Here is a 19,754-nt window from a genome sequence, read left to right as displayed (position 1 = left end):
GTAGCCGGCACTTCAGATGTCGCAGATTTAGATATGATTAGGATGACGGAGTCAAAGCTGATCGAGTGAAAAAATATGCAGGTAAGGATAAATACGGAAACCGTAAACAAAATAATAAAGCAAAAAAGAGCGAGTTGTTTAGAAACTGATATCTGTTCGAAATGCTGATAACTGAGATTCAGAACCTGATGCTTACCATCAGTCTTGCGAAGTCCACCATTATAAAGCCTACGATCCTAGATCACAATGTCTTAGAAGCCGTAGTATCTGAGCGCCCCCAGAGATACCCATAGTTAGCCTATTGGAGGCCTCTTCTATAAAGGTCCTCCAATCAGAAAACATTGTTCATATTATAATCAATTATCCAAAAATTAAGCACGTCTGTAAAAAATTTACCATTATGCCTGTATATGTGATACAGTTACAGATACGAAGTACTTCAACTACAGGACGACATCGTAGCCGAGTGCAACAGCGAAATTCTGACAATCATCTACAGCGATGCAACCACCTACGCACCAATCTGCAAATCGACTCATCACGACACTTGCGCATGCGGCGTACATTACGGTGGGACGGCTCACTGTCGCACTTAGCCGAGCCACTCAAAATCAGTCACTGTTTTAGATGATGGTATCATAGTGGTAAATGAGGATCCAAACAGGCTTAGCGAAATATCACCTAAGTCAACTGTGTTGTAATAAAAATGTATGCTATTTTTTATTCAATACAATAAACATTAAAAAAAAAACAGCGCGAGGCCTTAAGTAAGATGCCGGATATTGCGGCTTACCCTTTACTCAACATCATAAGCCGATCCTTAGTTTGCCACTCCTGCACAGAATGAATTTTGAAAACCCTAATACCGAAGTTTGCAAAAACGGATTGACGCCGTGGGATCCCCCAACCAATGGTGCGCTGTGGTACTTGAACTCAACCTTGTGTTCAGTGCGCTCATCTTCTGCGTTCAACGACTTAGGAGGAAGCGAGCTTTGAAAGAGATTCAGAAGGTCGCCGGGAGCTTTCAGATGGACGAGGATGCCCATGTTTCAAAAGGGGGAGTAGTTAAGCTATCCCAACCTTACCTCCAAAGATCCTGCCAAAAGGACTACTGAACAACCCGGTCTCTGTAATTAACGACTGCTTTACTTTTTCACTTAGGTTCGGCTCACTACTTATACGCATGTCTATTCCAGTTAATATCTTGAAAGGTGAGACTTAAGTGCTTCGCGGCTCTACACTATGATTTGCTGAACTTTTTTGTACCACGCACCTGCATCTCAACTTCGATGGCATCGTACTACAATTTTGTGCATGCGCCCTACCTGCCCATTTCCACGCGGAATTCCAGCTGCAATCATTAAATGTTGAATATTTCGTTTTTTCACAATATTCACGGAATAAATTGGGCGTGAATGGAGCACCTCTACCTGAAACTATTCGAAAAAGACTACCAAAGTTCATAGCCTTCACTTCCAGGCACTTCATAACTGTATCTATATCTGTGCTTTAAAGTAAAGTAAAGTACAAGCACTACAAAGACATAATTGTACGTCTTTTTAGTTCATTTCATTGGCCCATCGTGGTCAATATGGTAAATCAATAAGGGTCGATCGCCCTTGTCTATAGGCATTGAATACTCCTCTCGCTTGCAAAATTTCTCGTTAACAATAACTCACTCTATACAACTGTCAACAATTCGTGGTACTTTCTCCTTTAATTTCGGAATGAAATACGATCGCTCAACTAATGCTGTGTCTTTTTTGTAGAAAAATGACCTTGTTTGTGCGCTATCTATAAAATCTTATTTTCGATTTTAGCTTGTACTACAATGAGCTCTCGATTTGGGTCCTTAACCAAAACTTGATTATATATGTAATAGTCTTCATATGCTCTCTCTTCAATAAGACTCCGTATAGCCTTCACCCATTCGTCCGCTATTTGCGGTTCTCTTAACCGCTGTACGATATAACAAGAAACACGGCTAAAGGCATCAACGTGCCTCATCTTTGAACCTGATCAGTGCTCTATTATTCAATTGTAGTCCTGCAAACTTCTATCTTTTTAATTGTCATTGTTAATGCATTACAATCCGAGACTATTTTGAATTTTATTCACAACAAATAAACACGCCGTTTAGTTAAGGATTCGATAATTTTAAAAAGAGATCGTAAGCTGGGAACTTTTCTTCGCAAGGTTTAGTCTTACGACTCATGTACTGGACTGGATGATAAAAACCATCTTTAAAAATCTTTTACAACATTAACTGTCCCATTGCCCCGTTTCGACGCATCTGTATGTATTTCTGACATTAAGTTCTGAATATATAAATTCAAAACAAGTAAGTTCTAGTCGGGAGCTCCCGACTAGGGGATACCCTGAACCCTCTTATTCCAACACCAAATAAATTAATAAAAAAAAGTTCCCTTGGCAGGGCTCGAATTTGCAACTGACCGCATTACTTACTGTCGACTCTACTCAACAGCCACACCAGCAAAAAAAAAAAAATAATAATACTTTCCCCGGTAGGGCTCGAACTCGCGGCAGACCGCACCACTTGCTATGCCTCTACTCAGCAGCCACACCAACAATTAAGTACTTACTTACTAAAAAAAGGAACTAAAATAACATTACAAAAAAAAAGATGCAATTACCATGCTATTAGAATGCGAAGCATACGCGCATGAATGTGTGTGTGTACCTGTATACAGAAATTCTTAAAGCTGCTGCCCCATTCATATGCGCAGTTGCATATAACTTTGGTTTTTCTTAACCGATCTTTATGAAATTTTCTACAGTATATCTTATTGTACCATAGAATATTTGTGTATTCTGAAAAAGTCAATTGCATTTAAATTGTGGTTTAAATTGGTTGGCAATAAAAGTTGGGTTATTAACTTGATTTATAGCTCTGGGGTGGTAGCGGGGAGGTGGCGATAGGTATGAAATGAAAGATACTTGAAATATCTATAATATTCTAGAAGCAACATATCATGGGTGGCTCTAGCTCTTATTACTTACCCAACTTGCTAAAAAAAACAGGATGTCGATATCGAAACAAACTCGATCTGCGCGGGAACTAGGAGCACCTACATCTAAAATTTCAAGTCTCTAGCTCTTATAGGTTCTGAGATCCTTGCGTTCATACATACGGACGGACGGACGGACGGACGGAGAGACGGACATGGCTAGATCGACTCGGCTATTGATGCTGATCAAGAATATATATACTTTATGGGGTAGGAGATGCTTCCTTCTGCCTGTTACATACATTTGGATTTTGCACAAATACAATATACCCTTATACCCATTTTTAATGGGTTCAGGGTATAAAAAGTTAGCTGGTCAAAGCAACCTTTAACTGCTCAAATGCAACCTGATGTTGATCATTGAATTTAAATTGGAGTCCTTGCGTAAAAAGTTGGATAGTGGTTTAGCAATAACAGCATAACCCTCAATACATTTTCGAAAATATGACGTGACTCCAAGAAATCGTTGAAGAGCGTTTTTATCTCTTCGTATGGGAAATTTTGCTACTGCCTCAGTCTTCATTTTACTTGGCGTAAGTGAGTTGACTTCAATTATGTACCCTAAAAACTGTATTTTTGTATGTCCGACCGGTCCGAGTAACAAAGGAAGTGTATTTTTGCGAGTATGCATCTATTGGGATGTGAAAGAAACCATTGGTCAAATCAAATGTGGTAAACACATTTGCATCCCGAAACTTTTCTAATACTTTACCCATGTGTGCCATAGGAAAATTATCTCGAAAAATTTGTTCGTTAAGCTTCCTACAGTCGCAACATAATCGTTTCTGCTTATTTTTATTTGCAACCATAACCACTGGAAAGGTAATTCTAATACGCTTGGCTTAATAATATTCTGGCCCAACCATTCTTCTATCTGATTGTCCCCAATTTTTTACTTACTGTACCGTATATAGTACTGTCTGATCTTGCGTCTTTCTGTTAACTTTAACATTTTGACGACGATTCGACGACTCTCCGTGACCTGCCGGTCAATATGTTCAAGAGTAGTTCTTCCCAAAATTGCTTCAAATCTAATGTCCCCATCTGGAATAACGTGGAACTCTATCTGCATTTCAATTATGTCAATGGTGACGGGTATGTTAATGCTTCCGAAAGATATAACTTGCCTCCCCGGTTCCAGTTAGAATACGCTTCTGCGAAGTAAACACAAATCGTCACCTCTATCGACAAGGCCTTTGAATTTTACATCTGTATACACAATGTCTTTGAGCTCAAAATCTGTTGAAGTAAAACTGCTGGTCGGCTTTCTGATCAATTCTATATTTTTAACACTGTAGGTTTAGGGTATTTTCTTGTTTTACCGCAATTTGAACTTTGCAGCTTGCAGCGCTATACCCTGGCTTTCCGCATTTAAAACAATGAAAAATACAGAAACTCTTGGAAGGATTTATTTGTCGCTTTTGTATAATTCTATGAATCTCTGCCGTGACAATTTTATTGTAAATTCTTCAAGAAGTGCGACTTTTAATGACTCCCAGGCTCTAACCTCCCGCACACAACGAACAAATAATTATGCAAACCCATTTATTAACTGTTTAAAGTATATAAAAAGTTGTAGCTTGCTCCACTGCACTGTTACCGCACACTCCTCTAACTCTTTAACCCATATATTAATGTTTAGACTGTCAGATCCTGAGAAATGTGAAACACTGCCTTCTATATCTTTTAACGTAAGCCATTATCTGTTTTCAGTTCTTCATTTGTCCTCTGTCCTGTTATAACAGCTGTTATAACAGACTCATCATCGTCTTCCTCGTCGTGGTGCCTATAATGAAGTTACAATGTATTTTGCTAGTCGCGTTTTAAACCGATCGTCTGCAAACCAAGCTCGGATAAATTTAGTCGCAAGTGCGCGACTCTCAATACTATTAGCTCATCGACCTGCATCGTTACAGCTGCACAATATTTTAAACATTAAGTGTTGATATTTTCAGATCTTATTGCAATAAATTTTTAAGTAGCTTTTTTCCAACATACAAAATACAACTGCATACATTTATATGATAATATAGATATAGTTTTTATGTGTTATTTTAAATAAATAAAACAGCCACCGCTTCTGCTAACTTCGACTTTCTGCACACGCAAAATTTTATTCGATGCCTATCGTTGTTTTTCCGCGCTGTCAACTGTCGAACGCTGCTCCCGTCTCTAACACGAATTGGCTTTGCTAAACTCACCACACCACGGTGCACTTCTTGCCTCCGACGTTGCCTCTGGCGTCACCAAATTTCACAAAACCATGAAATTTTGCATTTAGGCTGCTGTGTCTTCACGTCGTTGCAAAATTCTTGCGTTTTAGCTCGTTATCGTTGGTAGGGGTACCTAAGCGCTGCATATTTTGTATATGAATAGCGGAATTTGTGAGCTTGTGTGCCTGTTGGTAGTCTGCCTGCCTGTCCCTCGCAAATTTGACAAGATTGGAAGTTTTTGTGATTTCTGTATTTCGGACGCTAAAAACACACACACACAAATATGTGTGAATGGGCAGATCTTGGGCGCAAAAGAAAATTCAAAAGTTGACCCTTTCGGCCAAACGGAAATAAGGGATCAACATTCATTCTTCAATACAAGCCCAAAATCATAAAAAAGAATGGCGCGCTTCATAAGCGAGCCAATAATGAATTTTCTTTTGCGCCCAAAATCTGTCCATTCACCCTGCCACCGACTTTTGAGATAAATTGAATTTGTGGCCATTTTTGCTTGTGCAGACTGTGTAGTTACAAGCCTTTTTGCAACTAATTAATTAGCACTGCTATGTGTGCAGCGAAATTCGAAGTTTTATATTTTGTTTCGAAAGTATTTATTTTCCGCACAGGGCACTTATTATAATTTACGAAATGTTATAATATTGTTCAGCAGTCAACTCAAAATAGTTGTGCCTTGCTTGCGATCAAACGAAAAACTAAAAACTATATGCAAAACGAACGAAATGGAGCTCTGCTCAGAACGATGGGCAGCGGGCGTCAATGCATTGAGGCAAAGGGCCGATAAAGAGAGTAGGCAGCAACTTACAAAGAGCAAACATCAAAGCTGTAAGCTTTAATTATGATTATTGTCTTCTGCTGTTACTGCACGCAGCCGTCGCTGTTATCTCTAGCGGTCACTTGACCAAACACAGATAAATACACACACAGACAGTACAACGGTAAATACACAAATTGAAAGAGCACTGAGAGTAAGCCAAAGCAGTTTTCTGCAGTGCGAGAGAATGAAAAAAAAGCAGCGATGCTGTTTTATGAACCCGAACAAAAACAAATTCGACTTTGGACCAGCCGCACAGATAACGAGATGCCCCATCGCCGTCCTCTGATTGTCCAGTCCATATGTTGTTTGGTTACTATAACCTTATATTAATTTGATTATTGAATAAACTGCGAAGAATGTAAATGCGGTTTGCATGTAGTTTTAAACTTTAAAGAGTAAGAAAGATATTACAAGTTATTGGTATCGACTGTCTAATTCGTTAATATTTTGTAATTGTCCGAGCGAACTCTGCAAATTTAAGACGACACGATCAGAACCACCTGATTATCATATCCAACATATATATACTATTCTAAAGGCTACGTGTCAAGTTTGGTAATTCTTAGCTCTTATAGCTTACGAGATTTGCCCAAAAAACAGGATTTCTATATCGATTTTGATTTATTACTCATCCAGAAGTAATCACGAGGCGCTGGGTCAGCATTCTGCTATTGAGGCTGCCGCGATCTCAGGGCTTTTAATTTATATTTTAAGTTTTTAAGATTAAATCAAAAAGAGCACTTTGTGTCTGTAATGAATATTCGGTTCGAAATCTAAAAGTATTTCATTGCTGCACCCTTCGGTCTATGGTCTTACCACGAAACCTGTCAATTGGCGCCCAACGGAATTAAAATAAATATTCCCAAGCGTACAAGGTGTAAGCCAAAGCTTTAGCCACGACCTTAAAGTAAAGAGTAAACAACTAAATAAGAGCTGAACTAAGCTAGTAAAAAAAAAACACAGCACAAAATACCAAAAATTGTCCACAACACAAACAACACACCAAGAGTTATAGAGTTATCTAGTTGTAAACAAATTCATGTAAATGAGCGATCAATTGGCCAAAATTAAATATACTATTATATCGACCAAAGAGTGTACTTTAAAAAAAAAAAAGAATAATTGAAAGATAATTATATTTCTGTCAGTTGAATAAAAAATAAAAATAGTCAAACAATTGTATGTGCCCCGTTAATTTTGTTACTTAATGTGTTATAACATAACGAAGACCTTATATAGGAAGTTAAAGCTAGCCGAATAAAAACCAAAAATGGAGACAAAAACTGTCGCTGAAATTTTAGAAATTGCCGTCAGGACAGCACTTGAGGCACAGGCACGTACATTAGACGAAAAATTTCGTCAGCTATCAGAATGAGTTACCGTTAACCTTATGAGGGTAGTCAAGCAGTCACTATTATTCATAATAAAGTGAGGGGCTTATGGAAGGAAAGTCCCAAAATTCTAGGGTCACCGACCCCAGGGAAGACCTCGAAATAATGACCGAAATGCCCCCAAAAAACCGAGAATCAAGGTGGCCACGGCAAGAACCCTTATAGCACTAGGCCAAATCGGGCAGCTCTTAACAACGCCCTTATCCACAGAACGCTAAAAGTCAGATTCCGGAGGCTATGGAACTTGATTCATATTCACGGTACGGACAACCGACGAGCTATCAAAAACATAGGAACATAGTCGTCTCGCTCCAAACAAAATTGTTTTAAGAAAAGTCAAAAAGTACACCTTACATCCCAGAGTAAGTCCGAGGACAAGAAGTATGAAAACCAAGCACATTCCGAGGCGACTGCTGTTGAAGACGAATTGTCCGACTTCGAAAGCTGCAATTTTTTTGGGAAATTCCCTGCAAAATATCAAGCTCCTGATAAACACGCACTATTTTAAGCCGTTGTCCGTGTTGGCCCACTCTAGGCCACTTCACAAGTGCTTCAGTGTCGATTCCATTTAAGGAAGCACATTTATAAAATAAAAACAAGCAAGAGGTTCTAGTCGGGAGCTGCCGTCTAGGGGATACCCTGAACCCTCTTCTTCCAACATCAAATACATATATATATTCTTTTTTAGAAGCTATATGTCAAGTTTGGTGACTCTAGCTCTTATTATTTACAAAAATTGCCCAAAAAACAGGATATCTATATCGATTTTTATTGATTGCTGGGAAACGGAGTACGTTATCGATTATCGGAAACAAACTCGATCTGCGCAGGCACATCTATTTCAGGTCTCTAGCTCTTATAGGCTCTGATCCTTGCGTTCATACATACTGACGGACGGACGGAGAGACGGACATGGCTAGATCGACTCGGCTATTGGTGCTGATCAAGAATATATATACTTTATGGGGTCGGAGATGCTTCCTTCTGCCTGTTACATACATTTGGATTTTGCACAAATACAATATACCCTCTTTACCCATTTTCTATGGGTTCAGGGTATAATGATTAATTCATCTTTTTAATACCAAAACATACTTTTTTATACAAGCCCGTCGTTGGGCTAAATCTTTTGAAAAAAGTAAATGGGAAAATAGATCTAGAGAAAAATATTATCGAACATAGTCATTGTTCGGAACCCTTGCAATTTACGAAGTGTCAAAATATGAACTTCATAAAAAAAGATAGCGACGGTTTACCAGCCGCTATTAAAAAGGCATTTTATAAAATGACAAAACGAAGAACAAAGGCCTTTGCAAGCCCGAACGAGTCCCTGCCTTGCAATATCAATGCAATAGCCACCATATGTATAGGAGGGAAGCCTGTATACCGAAAGATCTAGCCTTACCCGATGGACATTGCCGACTTTTGCAACGCAGACGTTCAGCATCTTCGCACGAACAAGACAATAAGGTTGTCGAAGTCACCTTACAATAACCCCATATGGGTTGTAGATAAAAAAGGTCTCGATGAAACGGACCATAGAAAGAAACGATTTGTTATTAATTTTCGAAAATTAAATCAGAATACTATCGATCACAAATACCCTATAATCTCTATTTCGATAATACTATCAAATATGGGAAAAATTCAATATTTTACAAGTTTGGACTAGAAATGTGGCTTCGACAAGATACAATTGGCGGAAGAAGGCTGAAAAGTCTTTTTGTTGCTGGCAAGCAGTTTTCCCAAGAAAAATCCAAGTTTTTCACAAAAGCGTGGAGTATTTGGGTTTCATTGTATCTAGGGGTAGAATTAGGATATCACCTGAAAAAGTGATGGCAATAAAAACATTTAAGACCCCTTCCCTTTGTTCAGTCTCAGAGCATTTCTGGGATTAGCCAGCTACTATCGGAGTATTATTAAAGGGTTTGCCACAATCGCTTGGCCGCAAACTGGTGTGCCAAAAGGCGAAAACGGAAAAATTGGCACCAGTCACTCAAGAAAGATTATGCTTGATTTAACACCAGAACAGCTGGATGCCTTTGAGAGGTTAAAAAATATATTGGCCTCAAAGACGTGATATTAACATATCCCGACTTCATAAAAAAACATTTGACCTAACCACAGGCCACAGGCGCATCCGCCGAATGCTTTATTACTCTCATTTCCCGAATATTACGTGATAATGAAATAAAATTTGTGACTAATGAGCAAGAGCTCTTAGCAATCATATGGGCTTGAAAAAATCTTCGTAACTACCTGTCTGGAGTAAGAAGTCCGAACATTTATACACCCCACCAACCTTAAACATTTGCAGTATCCGACAAAAACCCAAATATCAAAATAAAGCATTGGAAAGCTTCCATTAATGAGCATAACGCCAACATCATTTACAAGCTCGGCAGAGAAACTTATGTTCCCGACGCCCCATTGACAGAACGTTAACGCCTTAGAGGCGCTACTATGTACAGCGAAGAGTCCCTGATCCGCGGAGCACAACAGGGCGCACAGAGCAGCACTAGAAAATGTGAAGCAAATAATGCCAGATTTTTTCTTCCCAAGAATGAGCCGTTTACCGATAGAAATCGCAGCAAACTAAACCTAAATAAGACGGGCACCCCAATAAACAGGCGTTACTTCAATTTCATCCTATGTTGGACTAAATGTATCCGTAGATGTATTTTCCACCGACCGCAAATATTTGCTCAAGTGCATCAACAAATTTTCTAATTTCGCTGAGGTTCAGCCAATCGCTTCACGGGCAATCGTGAACGTGCATGCGCTGAGTGACCATCCAGAAATAGTTCTGCAGCAGGGGCTGCCGTGGTCTGAGGGCCTTGGATAAGTTAGCTTTTAATTAATATTTTTATTTCATTAAATTAAATTAAACAGAGCACATGGTACACGTAATAAACATTCTGCTTAAAATCTCAAAGTGTTTCATTGCCACTCATCAGTCAGCATATGGTATCATCAGTACCACGAAAGCTGTTAATTTACATACGGACGGACGGACAGAAGTACAGAAAGACGGGCATGGCAAGATTGACTCGGCTATTGATGCTGATCAAGAATATATATACTTTATGGATGCTTCCTTCTGCCTGTTACAAAGATTTGCAAAAAGAAATTATACTCTTTTACCCATTTCCAAAAACTAAATACTGTTTAAATAACTAGTCAAAATTGGTTTTCCTTTGTTGACAACTATTACATTTAATGATTTCTATTGCCGAATTGGAATTAAGCTTATCGTGAAAATCAAAATGAAACCCTCTCTATATTTCATATTACTCGTGCTTTCAAAAAGGTAGAAATGCCCCGACTTTTGGAAAAATTGAATTTGTGCGCATTTTTGCTTGACGGACGGAAGAGAGTAGCCCAAGCAGTTTCCTGCAGTGTAAGCGAATAAAAAGACATCATATGTGTATCTCACTCCCTTACTCTCGATTTTGGACCAGATGCCACCGATATTTTTGTGCCCAATTTCCCTCTATGTGAAGTCCAATGTTGTCTGGTTAATGATATAATTTACTAAGTTTTGATAATGAAAGAAAATGTGTGAATAAACTTATGTACATACATATATATTTTGTAGTAAACTATTACTTCACCACTCCTTTATAAATCAGAGCAAACATATATAATTGGCGCAGTCGGTAAAAATTGAAACCGTTCTTATATTAAGTACACAAACATAAAAACATAAAGACAAAAAAAAACAAGTAAGAGGTTCTAGATGGGAGCTCCCGACTAGGGGATACCCTGAACGTATTAAACGCATTTAATTGTTCTTTGTTAAGTGGAACGGGAGCCTCTTCCTTCAACACCTCAGTCAAGAGTCGGGCTATACTAGCTAATGATATCACAAATCTTTGAAAGTACGAGAAAAATCCCAAACATGAGTGAAGACTTTTAAGATTTTAGAGGCACTGGCTACGCTCTCAGAACTTCCAAATGGGAGTCATTAGGAGATATGCCATGCCTATCTACTCTATATCCTAAGAAATCGCATTCCTTCTTCAAAAATATGCATTTCTTGAGATTTACTTCTAACTTATATTCAGTCTAGTAGTTTTCTTAAAATATCTAAGCGCTCCTCTACAGTTTCTGTTGGTATTTCTATGTTGTCCATATACGCTACAATTTTTTTAGTTCTAAGAAAGTCCCTAAATACTTCAAAAATAAATCTTTGAAAAATATCAGGCCCATTCTTTATGCCAAATGGCATTCGTAAGTATTGGCCCTGGGGCGTCAAGAACGAAGTGAATTGCACGGATATCTTTTCTACTCCTATCTGATGAAATCCTTGTTTATGATCTATATCCGAATACCATTCCTTATTTTCTAAATATATCAGACAATCGTTAACTTTTTTAGACCACGATAGTCAAAGCATAAGCGAATGTCTCCTGATTTCTTCTTAACCAGTAGTTTGGGAGATGCGTTTGGGGAGTTACTATGACGGATTACTTTTTTATTTAACAAACCTTCAATAATCTCAGCTACTTTTTTTCTCTCATAGTATGATAATCGCCTTGGAGTGAAATGAAAAGGGGCTGTATCGGTCAGTCTTATGGTCATTTCTGGTCATATCTAGAGGGTATTAACAGACGACATTGGTCTGCCACTTCTTGGCCAAGTAATTAAAATCATGGCTTAGATCGCATGATTTGGTTATATCGCTGTGTTCTTGCGTGAGCGGAAAATTATTTGGTAAGTGCTGATTAGTTACTAATTTACTTATATTAGTATTTTCAGAATTATTGGTGAACAAATATGCGTGGTTAGTTGTTTTCGTAATATTCAAGCTTTTTATTAATGTTTCATTTTGACATATTTATTTGATCTTCATAATTTTTAATGAATTACGTCCTAATAGTACAGGACTAGGTAACACCTTAGGGGACAGCGTGAATTAGAATTAAATGTGTCTTCCTGACAAAATATACATGGCCTTCATCTTGGCCTAATATGGGGATTACTTTTCTCCCCAACCTATAATACTCTTCGTTATTTGGTTTTAATACTACGTTTTTAGGTACTAATGTTATTTCAAGGAAACTTACTGGACTACCAGTATCAATAAAGGCACGAAGACTTCCACATCTCTGCTCACCAGGCGGCCCTCATAAGTCGATTAACGGCATTAACGCTACCGTCGTACCGTTATACTGAGCCTCTTTGGCATCCACTTTTGGCGGAGATGCAAAAACTGCAGTATGCTGCGAACACTGGCGCTACTGGTGATCAGTGCTCCAACTTTTAAAAGAGGCTCCCTCTGGTCTTTTAGGCTGCTTGCATTCCGCTATTCGGTGTCCTAGTTGGCGAAAATTGAAGCACCTCATTTCCACGGCTAATTGACTAATACAGCCTTTGGCTCGGGCTTGCCACTTGAACTTCCATCAACTCTGCCTACCCCTCCTTGCGGCTTCTGGCGTATCTGGTCGAAAATGATCAGCTTTTCACGCAACTCTTTCAGTGAAGTACAATAAAGCATAGACACAGCTGCTCCCGTCTTGTCCTGCAGCCCGTTGACAATAAATTGTATGATGTCGGGCACAATTTTGCGTGACTCAAGCTGTTTTTCCACATGCCACGCCGTTGCTTCCTGCTGAAAGGTATGGATCAACTCCTCGGCGCTGACTCTTTGGGCATTGCAGCGATACCAATTTTCCGCATTGACGTTTCTAGATCTGCAACACGCTTACGAGCTGCAAGCAGTTTTTCCATTTGCTCTAGATGTTGCATCTCCGCTGCGTATATGCTTGTCTCGGGATAGTTATGCACAGCGGCTTCGATTTGCAACTCGTTAGCCGCCATTTTGTTGCTTCCACGAATGGCGCTGAGTTCATTATTTGCGAGATGTCAACGATGACGGGGTCTACCCCACACCTGAGATGTAAAACTCTGCTCTTTTAGTTTTTAATTTACACTGCTTTATTTGTATAGTTAATCTTTATTTTTTGGTTTTCCGAATTTAAGTCTCGACTGCACCAAGTCAATTCAAAAAGTGCCTTCTCCAGATGCCATGGACATCGATATGTATTTGTCGGCATATACACGTGGAATGTCACAATAGTGATTGGGAAAGTCAAAATATTTGGTAGTTCACAATAATTGGGAACTTAAAATGAAGTTGTATGCTGCGATTATTCTAGAAGCATTATTGTCGCTTTGCTTAGAACTGACAGGGCGAGGCGACAATGTCGCCGAGTGTGGTTTGATGGGATACGATGGGAAAAGGAAGAGCGTTGCAGTTAGTTGCTTCCTGAGACGCCTAGTACACGCATCGAAACTCGCTGCGCTCTGAAACTCTATAGAATGGAGAATAATACTCGCACTCCGACATATACATTTCATATTTTTTTGTGGATTTTCATTTAAATTTGATAACACAACTTTTTGATAATGAGTAGTGATGTGTATGGTAACTGGACGCATTGGAGGCAGCCGTCTATTTCGTGTACCAAAGAGTAATGTTATGGAATGGTGCGCGAACTTAAAAATTTACGTTCAAGATGTAAATTCTCGAAGTAAAGTGTGCTACCACCATTTCGAAGAAGAATGCCTTTTATAAAGAAAGATTAAAGAAGGTACAATGTCAACTCTAAATTTGGGTGAGTGGCTACTCAATATACTTATAAATATATATGTTTACATACATGTGATTTATGTTTTGCGCCAAATTGTATATATATGTACGTTCCAGCAACTGCCAACCTAGTAGCATGTTATCTAATTTAATGTATATGTCGTATATACCGACATCAGAAGTGAGATCGGCTTCGACGAAAGATCATAGCTCTGATCAGTATCTTGCAGCGCTAAAAGCACATAACCGGAATTTGATGGAAATATTTAAAGCCATCCAGACACCAGGACACCAATTTCACCCTGATTGTGCTGAAGCAAACGCTTTACATGGTTTACATCTGTAGACCTCATATTCACAGATAACGTGCTCGAGGGCAGCGCCCTGATCATATCTTTAAGCAAGGCGTTAGAGGGCAGTGCGTCACTGTGGCTGTAACAGATATTTTTTGCTGGCATCACTTGGACGCAGTTTAAAAAGCAGTTTATTCAACGTTTATAATGCATCTTTTAAACGGGCGTCCAAAATCTGGAGAAGGTGTTGCTGAATATGGCAGTCGAATTGTGACTCTAATTATGTCTAGGTGGAAGACAAGAGATCTAAAGCAAATTGCAGTGTCGGCAGCGTTGGCCCACATGGCACAAATTGAAAATAATTTGTTACGTTGGGTATTTACTATTAATGTAGAAACGCTCAACGAGCTACAACAGCAGTTACAAGCACACACCTTCACAAAGCGTAATACAGATGAGGATGGGTATTCAACAGGGCCAGAGCGAAAGAAATCTAAATTTCTTTCACAGGTGAAATGGCATAATTGTGGAAAAGATGGCCACAAATAAGACGAAAGTCGCACTCGGTTGGAGAGGTAACCTAGCACAAAGGAAAGAACCACAATGGGAGAAATACGTCTGGAGCGAAAGATCGGTCCAATATAAAATATTTTAAGTGCGACGAGATTAGACATTTCGCATTTGCGTGTCCTAAAGGCCGAACAAATGGAAATGACAAGATTTACGAAAGACGTATAAAACTCTGCACGGTAACCTCGCCAACAGGAACAATGACTTTATCCGGTGAGTCTTTTCCATTTTGCATTGACTCCGGAACTGAATGTTCTCTGGTCAAGGAAAGTGTAGCTGATAAAATTAAGGGAAAAGATTTCACAACATTGCAAAACTAAATGGTATAAGCAACGATTCTACTTGTAGTACATCACAAATTCTATGTAATATAAATGTTGAACAATATTGCTTAGAGATTTTGTTGTACGTTGTTATGGATAAGTATCTGAATTATGAAGTGTTGATTGGCCGTGAATTCTATCCCAGAGTTTCGGGATGGATGTTAATAAATTTTATATTTATAAAACAAAACAATGAGAGGTTCTAGTCGGGAGCTCCCGACTAGGAGATACCCTGAACCCTCTTCTTCCAACATCAAATGCATATATATATTCTATTTTAGAAGCTATATGTCAAGTTTGGTGACTCTAGCTCTTATTATTTACCAATATTGCCCAAAACACAAGATATCGATATCGATTTTGATAGAATGCTTGGAAACGGAGTATGTTATCGATTATCAGAAACAAACTCGATCTGCGCAGGCACTAGGAGGACATATGTACATCTAAAATTTCAAATGTTTCTAGCTATTAAAGATTCTGAGATCCTTGCGTTCATACATACGGACAGATGGACAGAAGGACAGACAGACAGACGGACATGGCTAGATCGACTCGGCTATTGGTGCTGATCAAGAATATGTATACTTTATGGGGTCGGAGATGCTTCCTTCTGCCTGTTACATACATTTGGATTTTGCAAAAATACAATATCCCCTTATACCCATTTTTAATGGGTTCAGGGTATAAATAGTAAATGTTCTAAGCTTAACTAATTACGCAGATGTAAGACGGCACTGAAGAATATTTTGGTAGTTTATTCTGAGAAATTTATAGATGGAATTTAAGTGACTCGAGTGAAAACAGGGGAGTTGGACATAAGGATAATAGTTCCATAAAAAACCATACAGCGTCGCCCTTTAAGGCTTAGTGAAGATGAGAAAGAGCACGTACGGTCTAAAATTGGTGAACTTTTAAAATCAAAATTAGGGATACCCTGAACTCTCTTCTTCCAACACCAAATGCAAATATATATACTATTCTAGAAGCTACATGTCAAGTTTGGTGACTCTAGCTCTTATTATTTACCAAAATTGCTCAAAAAACAGGAAGATGATATAGATTTTTATCGATTGCTTGGAAACGGGGCAAGTTACCGAGGCGCGGCTATAATTTCAAGTGTCTAGCTATTATAGGTTCTGAGATCCTTGCGTTCATACATACGGATGGACAGAAAGACGGACGGACAGACAAACGGACATGGCTAGATCGACTCGACTGTTGATGCTGAAAAATAAATATACTTTATGGGGTCGCAGATGCTTCCTTTTGCCCGTTACATACATTTGCACAAATACATTATACCCTTTTTACCCATTTTTAATGGGTTCAGGGTATAAAAATTGTAACGATCGTCTTTGTGTAGGCTATCGCGTTTTGAACGAAAACACAATAAGTATGCGATGCCTCTCATTTCAGACCAGTTTGCCAGGCTCTGTGGGGCAAGATACTTCTCGCGCATTTATATGGCTAGCGGTTTCTACCAAATCCTTGTACACGCAGATTCAATAGAGAGAACAGCTTTTATTACGCCAGAAGGTAAGTACGAATTTTGACCACGCCTTTTGATCTAAGAAACGCGCCATCTGTATTTCAGCGCGCAATAATCAAAGCATTGGGTACGTTAGCAGACACATATGCAAACGTTGACATTGACAATGTGTTGATTATCGCTGAAACCAAAGACGAAGCGTTAGACCGATTACAGACAGTGTTAGAAACATTAAGTAAATCCGGATTTGTATTCAACAAATGTTCGTTCCTAAAAGCTCGTATAGGGTATCTTAAATATGAAAAAAGCAATGGGGAAGTTCAGCCAAATGCACGCAAAATTCAAGCGTTAATACCGCTTCCGCATAATGCGACACAGTTAAGACAATTTATTGGTTTAGCTTCTTATTTCCGACAATTTGTTCTAAAGTTGTCCGATTCATTAAAACTTCTGTATTTGCTTACTTCAAAGAGAAACCCCGAATTTGTTTGGCTGCCAGAGCATGAGCAAGCCCGTTTAAAAATTATAACTGTAATGACACAGACACCTGTGCTTACCATATTTTGCCGTTAATATCCAATAGAATTGTACACAGATGCTAGCTCCGTTTGTTATGGGGCAAAATTGCTGCATAAAATTAGCAACAAACCCTATGTTGTTGAGTACTATAGTAAATGCACGTCACCTGCTGGTTCAAAATATTACTCATCCGAACTAGAGTCACTAGCAGTTGTCAATGCTATCAAACATTTCCGTCATTATTTGCAAGGACGAACGGTCTGTAAGTCTCTGAAGGTTAGTAGTACCAAAATGGGTTTTTGCAGTCATTTAATTTCGATTTCCCGAAATGCACTGACAAAAGAAAATAAGTGCATGAATAAAATAACTGAAATAGAAATAATTGAAGTGAAATAACAGACAATTGGATAATTTCTGAGCAACAGCGGGATCCTGAGGTAGCTGAGATATCAACAAAATTACGCAACAATGAATTGCCCGAAAATTTGGAGAAAACATACAAGTTAAGAAGGGGAATATTTCATAAGAAAATACAGAAAAACGATAAAACAAAATGTTTGCCAGTAGTCGCAAGAGCTTTTAGATATGCAGTGATCAATCACGTTCATGAATCCTTCATTCACTTGAGAAAGGAAAAAAACATTGGATACTGTATATATGTATTACTGGTTCGAAAATATGTCAAAATATGTTCGAAGATTCGTAGAGAACTGTATTACAAGCAGAGCTACATTCGAATCCTAAGGTAGTTATACCTTTTCACACCGTCCACATCGATGTTACCGGTAAAATGAGTGGCAAAATTGACTTGAAGGAATACGACATTGTCTAAACAAAATGTGAAATGCCTTCACAATATTTGTTTATTTTTACCGTAAATTATAAACCGAAAGTTGTATTAAAGCCCTGAATTCGATCGTGTCCCTATTTGGTTGCCCACTCGGGTAATAGCGGATCAAGGTCGCTGTTTTGCTACCACAGGTTTTTGTGAATTTTGTTATTCCCAAAAGATTCACTTAAATTTGATTGCTACAGGTGTAAGTACGGCTAATGCCCAAGTGGAGAGAGTAATGAATACACTCAAGAGTATGTTAACTGCCGTAGAAAACAGTCGAAGATCGTGGCAGGATGCTTTAAGCGAAGTTCAACTCGCCATGAACTGCACGGAAAAGCGATTCACTTAGGTTAGCCCATTAGAATTATTGATCGGCAAGAAGGCTAGACCTTTGGTCTACTGCCAATAAGTAAAGAAGAAGATGAGGTAGACCGAGAATATTTAAGAAAACAAGCTAAACAGAATATGGAAGATAATGCACGATATGACAAACGTAGGTTTAATAAAAATAAATCTAAAACAAGTAAGAGGTTCTAGTCGGGAGCTCCCGACTAGGGGATACCCTGAACCCTGTTCTTCTAACATCAAATATATATATATATATATATATATATATATATATATATATATATGTATATATATATATATATATATATATGTTAACAGAGGCCAACGACACCAGCTCCAGATGCTGATATAGCACTGAGCCGGATGTTCTTACGAGCTAACAGGGGTCAGCAAAATGCAACATAACACCAGCCGCAGATGCTGACATAGCTCTGGGCCGGATGTTCTTGCACGACGGCAGCGCACGAGGCGCAAGCTAAGCATTATAGCGGCCGTTGTGAAAGCACACAATAGGTTAGGTATTTTTGATCAATCTTTTGTAAATTTAGTTTTTAATGCGGCTTTCACTGAGGCACATCGGCCCAGGGACTTCGCGCTTAAATTAACTCACTCACTACGGCGTATCGGCCTAGTGTTTTAAAAATCATTGTCCAAATAAAGTTCAATATAGATAATCCGCGAGGACTACTTATTTAAATCTTAATTTATATATATATTCTATTTTGGAAGCTATATGTCAAGTTTGGTGACTCTAGCTCTTATTATTTACCAATATTGCACAAAAAGAGGATATCGATATAGATTTTTATCGATTGCTTGGAAACGGAGTAAGTTATCGACTATCGGAAACAAACTCGATCTGCGCGGGAGCTAGGAGCACCTACATCTAAAATTCTCTAGCTCTCTAGCTCTTATAGGTTCTGAGATCCTTGCGTTCATACATACGGACGGACGGACGGACGGACGGACGGACAGACAGACGGACATGGCTAGATCGACTCGGCTATTGGTGCTGATCAAGAATATATATACTTTATGGGGTCGGAGATGCTTCCTTCTGCCTGTGACATACATTTGGATATTGCACAAATACAATATATCCTTATACCCATTTTTAATGGGTTCAGGGTATAATTATAAGGCCTATGTCATAGTAATCACGTAGTGTTAAAGAATGAAGAGCGTCATCAAACTAAGTTTGATCCAAAATTTTAAGGTTAAAGTTTCAGACGGAGATCGATATATTTTAAAATCACTAACAAATAAGCGAATGTATATATGTACATTCACAAGAAACTTTAAGAGCGTTAC

General features: G+C 38.6%; 1 protein-coding gene across 1 annotated transcript in view; it reads right to left on the bottom strand.

Annotated features, from left to right (window-relative positions):
* Positions 1–19,754, bottom strand: part of LOC115765157 — a 157,032-nt gene that overhangs the window by 26,161 nt on the left and 111,117 nt on the right. The gene's annotated exons all lie outside the window — the stretch shown is intronic.

Source organism: Drosophila novamexicana, unplaced genomic scaffold (genome assembly GCF_003285875.2).
Source record: "Drosophila novamexicana strain 15010-1031.04,08,12 unplaced genomic scaffold, DnovRS2.1 tig00000932-arrow-arrow-pilon, whole genome shotgun sequence".
Classification (NCBI taxonomy): domain Eukaryota; kingdom Metazoa; phylum Arthropoda; class Insecta; order Diptera; family Drosophilidae; genus Drosophila; species Drosophila novamexicana.
The sequence above is the reverse complement of the archived record's forward strand: the minus strand, read 5'-3'. Positions and strand labels throughout refer to the sequence as shown.